The sequence below is a fragment of the Polypterus senegalus genome, chromosome 5, assembly GCF_016835505.1.
Source record: "Polypterus senegalus isolate Bchr_013 chromosome 5, ASM1683550v1, whole genome shotgun sequence".
Taxonomy (NCBI): domain Eukaryota; kingdom Metazoa; phylum Chordata; class Cladistia; order Polypteriformes; family Polypteridae; genus Polypterus; species Polypterus senegalus.
In genome coordinates this window covers 159,482,142-159,488,141 of record NC_053158.1, presented here as the reverse complement: position 1 = coordinate 159,488,141, position 6,000 = coordinate 159,482,142, and positions in this window count along the sequence as shown.

Here is a 6,000-nt window from a genome sequence, read left to right as displayed (position 1 = left end):
TCTACACGTAAGTTGTCTCAGTAGGCGGACATTTTACACGACTGATGGATGAAACCATACAAAGTGTCATGTGTACAAGAACTGAAGCAACCCGACAAGGAAAAAGGTGAGTAAAGATTTTTGCATTTCAAGTTCTTTCTTTCTTTATGGAAGGGCGCCTTTTTTTTGCCAGGGAGGCAAGCTACTTTTTCGTGGGCCACCCTGTATGTAAAGATTACCACCTAATTTAATAATTATTAAACAGCAGGATATCAGGAAATGAGATTGAACAGCATGCCTTCTTGGAAAAAAGCAGCCAATTTGATGCAGCTATGTGATGAAGACAGAGAAAAATCAGAAAAATGTGGAAAATCAAAATGGCTTTTATATTAATTGTAATTAATGTAAAATAAATAAATCTAAACAGTTAGCCTGTTTCAAGTGAAGAAGCTAAAATCTAGAAATGGTTGCAAACTGTGATATCTTCATTATGGGAGCCAAATTCTTAACAACCAATCCTTGTAAGTTAATGTTGATGTTAAACTAACATACGTTTTTGCTAAACTAGAATATAATGTTAGTTAACATTGTTAAATAAGCTTTTGTTTTATTTCCAGTAAGTTAGCATGTTCATGGAACATTCCTGACACTCGACTTAACTTCTAATGCAATATTTATAAAGACAGATTACACTGTTTTTTTGCAAATGGAAAGGTATAAAGGCATACAGTTGTCTGACTGTGCAAGCTAATTTATGTACAGACGTACAGTATGTCATATCATTTGCAGTAATGAATACAACAATATACTTAGCAACACAAATGTTAATAAATACAGGAGATTAAAGAAATATAACCCCTGACACTGTTCTTTTATAGGAAAGAAATTGTGCAATCCAAGAAAAATGACAGAGCATCATTTTTTAATGAAGTGAATATTATCACTGCCTTTGCATTTTTTTTAATCCTACTTTGATGGACTTCATTTCTCCAGTTGCGGTGTTTTAAATGAACTAATTTGGAGGAAATAGAAGCAACCTGTTTTTTCTAGTGACTGAATTTGATTCTCATGGATGAGTACATTGTTTATCACAGCTACATGCTCTCTAGTAATCTTTTGTCCTTTTTCTTTTATCTCATTAATGTCAGGGTAGACTGCTAAAACATCTTCTTGAAATAAGCCACAAAGTTGTTATGTTTGTCCATCATAAATATCTTCAACTCAGAATAAATTGCCTACATTTTAGCTTCACTGGTGTTCAGCACACAGGATCTTCTTCTCCGGACTGGACAAAAATTCAGAAGAGATCACTTTCCAGTCGGCATTTATTAAATCCCTATGCAACTTGAGCTCAAAAGAAGCAAAATGCCTGAATAAACATATCAGGAAAACCTGTGCCAACACAGGACAAACCCTGAACACACTGGAAGCTGTAAAATTGGATGTCAACATGAAAAATCCCCTCCAGGAGGCGCTCTATTGGAGTACTTTTGGTTACAGGCTCATCCACCATAGTGTTCTAAGAAACACCTCTGGGGGTCTTTTCTGCCAAGTGCTATCTGGCATTTTAACGCTTCCTCCCAAGACACTTAAGTTGATTTTGAAATATCATTTTGAATTATCTGAATAATTTATTTAAATTTATATATCAATGATTGATTGGCTGTATTATTTGCCCTGTGAGTCTGTATCTTTGTTTTTATGTTTCTGCTGCATGTGACTTTCCCCTTGGGATTAATAAAGTCTATCTAATATTATCTAATCTAAACTCCAGAAGTCAGCTGTTAAGTTCATAGTGGAAAAAAATGTGTGAAAGAGGAAAACAAACACTTGTCCCATACTGTAAGACCTGCTGTAGCTTTCTTCCATTAATGTTGGGTCACACAATCTTCTGCAAAAACCTTTCTTTTGAACAGTGGGATGAAATGGAATAACCTGTGACTGTCCTGAATCCCACATGAAAAGGGACTGTGGCTGAACAGGTGGTGAAGGAGTTAGAGAAAAAGATGTTTTGAACAATCTTAATGAGAAAAAGTGTCCTGCCTGGCTGTAAGCACTTAAGCATTATTGTCTGGATGAGTTTAAATAGTTGAAAAAAAAGAACTTAGGAGAACATAGTATTTTGAAAGAAGGACCATCTTATATAGAATGTTTCAACCATGTAACCTTACATTATAGCTGGAAGTCCGTCTTCCTGAGATTCTAGTCAGCTATTCCATTTCACATCCCGAACAAATTTCAAAGTGCATTAAATGCTCTCTCCAACCACCCTTCTTCTAGATCTCTTTCTGTAACATTGGACACAAACTAGAAACCAGTCAAGAGTTAACCCAACATACATGTCTGTAATGTGATCTAAAACCAACATATACATGGGAAATTTTTTACACTTCACACAAACAGTGGGGAGGAATGGGATTTGAACCCAAGCAATGGTTCCAACCACTGTGCCATCATTATTACATTTTTTAATTGAATTTAATTTCTTTGAGTGTTTTTAATTTTTTTTGTCCAGATGTAGGTCTGGTATTAAAGGAAACAGAATGGATTTAGTTTTAACTGTTGATTAAGAAAGAACAGGATGAATAACAAGGTATGAATAAGAAGATATCAAAAAATATAAAATTACATATCCAGCCTGCCATCACTGATCCACACTTAAACCGGGCTTGCCACAACTGAGCACCACATTAATATTAAAAGTGACATTTAACAAAAATAACCAACCAAAAAAAAAATTTTTACATTATTTATATATTAACAAACAAAAATCCACCTCAATAAGAATATACAAAAAATGGATTGTTCAAAAGAACCAAACCAGTAAAACAAATCGCAATGTCTACCAAATATCTATCCACCCATCCATTATCCAACCTGCTATATCCTAACTACAGCATCACGGGGGTCTGTCAGAGCCAAAACCCCGCGAAAACTGGGCGCAAGGCAGGAAACAAACCCCGCGCAGGTCGCCAACCCACCACAGGGCACACACACGGGACAATTTAGAGTCACCAATGCACCGAACTTGCATGTCTTTGTACTGTGGGAGGAAACTGGAGTACCAGGAGGAAACCCACGCAGACACAGGGAGAACATGCAAACTCCACGCAGGGAGGACCCGGGAAGTGAACCCGGGTCTCCTAACTGCGAGGCAGTAGCGCTAACACCGTGCCGCCCTATCATATATCTAGGCTTTTTTAATTGGTATATGTTTGTGATAATATTAAGTATTTGTAAATCAATATGGTTTACATACAGTAAGACATAAAACTTACATTTAAATTTGCCAGGTGTCCAAATAATGTGAAGGTCCCAAACATGCTTCTTTCAACAATATCACTATGTAACTTCACTAATTTTGCTACAGTCCTCTACAAAATAAATTTTTGCCAATGTTTTGTGATCTAAAACCAACCTCTACATGGGAAATTTTTCACACTTCACACAAACAGGTGGAAGAGATGGGATTTGAACCCAAGCAATGGCTTCAACTACTGTGCCATCATTATTACATTTTTTAATTTAATTTAATTTAATTTATTTGAGTGTTCTTCATTTTTTGTCCAGATGTAGGTCTGGTCTTGCTTGAAACAGAATGCAATTTCATGCATTTTACTTTAGAGTGGATTTAGTTTTAACCATTGCGTAAGAAAGAAGCTATTTGACCTTGTTTTGTTAAGTATATCAGTCAAAGCCTATTATTAAGTAACATTTAATTGCTAAGAATCTATCCACAATATAGCAATGCACACTCCTTGGCCCAGAATAATTTTCAGCCCTGAGCTATTGTTATATTTGAATTAACCTCATCAGATATACCTTGTGAATACATCCTGATCATCCTTTTTAATGTAACTATGGGAAATTTCTTCCATTTATTATAAAGATAAAGCTGAAAAACAAGGAAAGACAATGTATTAAAGTTAAAGAGTACATAACTTAAAAGGGTAAAATAGTTATAATTTATGTGTGAACTGAGAGGAGAAGACTTTGAAGTCTGCATTATGGTAAATGGTGCATATTTGTAACTTACAGTGTGGTTTCTCAATCCTTTTTAAATAATATTTAAAATTTGCAGATATCTTGTTTTTACATTTGTTACATACTGCGTGCCATTTGTCATACACTATTCAAAGAAATGTTAAATTCAACAAACATCACAAGTCATTGTAGAGTGAAATATGAAATGACTGGTTTCTGTAAAACCTGAAAAACACAATGAAATATAAGACGCCAGATACTGACATGCTATCAGTTAGCCACTGGGCTTTGTGACACTACAAGTTTGTAGGTGTACACCATGAAAGGCTTCATTGTGCTGAATCAACACACCTCATTTGCCGATGAAAAGATGCAGACTTCAGTTTTAAATGATCTGCAATCCCCTTGATATATCATTTTTATTATCTGATTTAAGTAAGGTGATATGTTTGTTGTGTCTTTTGAACAACTGTCTTACTGCCTTCTTTGTCTTGATAATCATTCCATTGTTTTATCCTTTGGCAGCAATTTGCTTATTTAAACTTTTACAGGATTCTTTAAATGTATGTGCCATACTGCCTCAAGGCACATTTAAGGTATTTAGTTTATTAGATTTTAATAAAATGTCCACTATTAATCTGTCCATTCAGCAATTCCTAGAATCTGTTTTTTCCAATTCAGGAATTCAGCTTATAAAATGACATCCACTGAAGATCATTGTGAACCTAAATCAAGTCCAAAATAATAATAATAATAATAATAATAGCACTAATTTAATTGAAAAACTGTTGATGTGGACAAGCGATGGGCAATTTGTAAAAACATTCTTTTTGAATGAATCTTTTTTGTAAGTCATATGAATTATTCACAGGCACAAATAGAATCAGTGCAGTGAACTGTGTCCTCAGTGCTTTTCGTTTTGCAGGTTGATGTTGTGATGGATGGCTGGGACGCCCCTTCTCTATATGTTCCAGGGGAGCAAACATGGGCTGTGCAGTACCTCCCCCCGACCATGTGATGGCAGCCCCCCGGGTGACTATGGTGCCTCAGATACCTACAGGGTTCCATGGGAGATGGAGTTCTGCACAGCCCTGTTGGGATCCGGAGTGGCCACCAGGAGGTGCTGCAGGGGTTCCTGGGTCCGTCTGGGGCGTAGTTCAGCCACACCTGGAGGTGCAATCGGAGGCAGGTGGTCAAGCACTTGAAGCACTTCCAGGTGAGCTATAAAAGGGGCCAACAGCCACTACTCCAGAAGCCAGAGTTGGGAGGAGGAGGACAACATTCGCTGGAGGAGTGGTGTTAAAGAGAGTAGTGTGCCTTTTGTTTTGGTTTTGTGCTTTGGCTGAGGGGCACGAGGAATGTGTGTCCCCCAGCTGAAGAAAAAAAAAATCCTTTTGCTTTCATATTAACGTGCCTCCGTTGTGCCGGGTCAGGCATATATATAGCGCCTTTCTTACAATGTTTAAAGCGCACGTGTAAGTACTACCAGTCTGATTCACACATCTCATTATTGTCCTTCATCTACAGTTCTTTTGAGTTTGAACTTAATTATTACTGAACTTGGTCACTGATGATTCTCCCATTCATCATACAAGTACAATACCGTGAAAACACACCAGTTCTGAGACTGTTGACATTAAAATGTATTAATTGATTTTATATAATTCACTATTATTTAATAATTTAGTTTTATATGGAATATACAAACATCAGCCTTATATGATTGTGCCTCTTTGTACATTCAAGAAATTCCGTTAGTCACTCTAAAATTAACCTTATAATATAAAAGTGTAATTTCCACGCTAAGTTGCCTACTTGCACTCCATCAGAACTCAAAATACTGTCATTAGAAGAGATCTGAAATAATGCAGAAAAGTGTCAGTGTTTGAACTGCATTAATATTGTTAATTAATAAAAAAAAATATTAGGACTCTTGACATCTGCAGTCCGTCTCCCTGCAGAAATGAAAAACTTCATTATATAAAGAACTTGAAACAAGGTCAGTTTCAGGATAAATGTACCTGAAGGCACTAGATT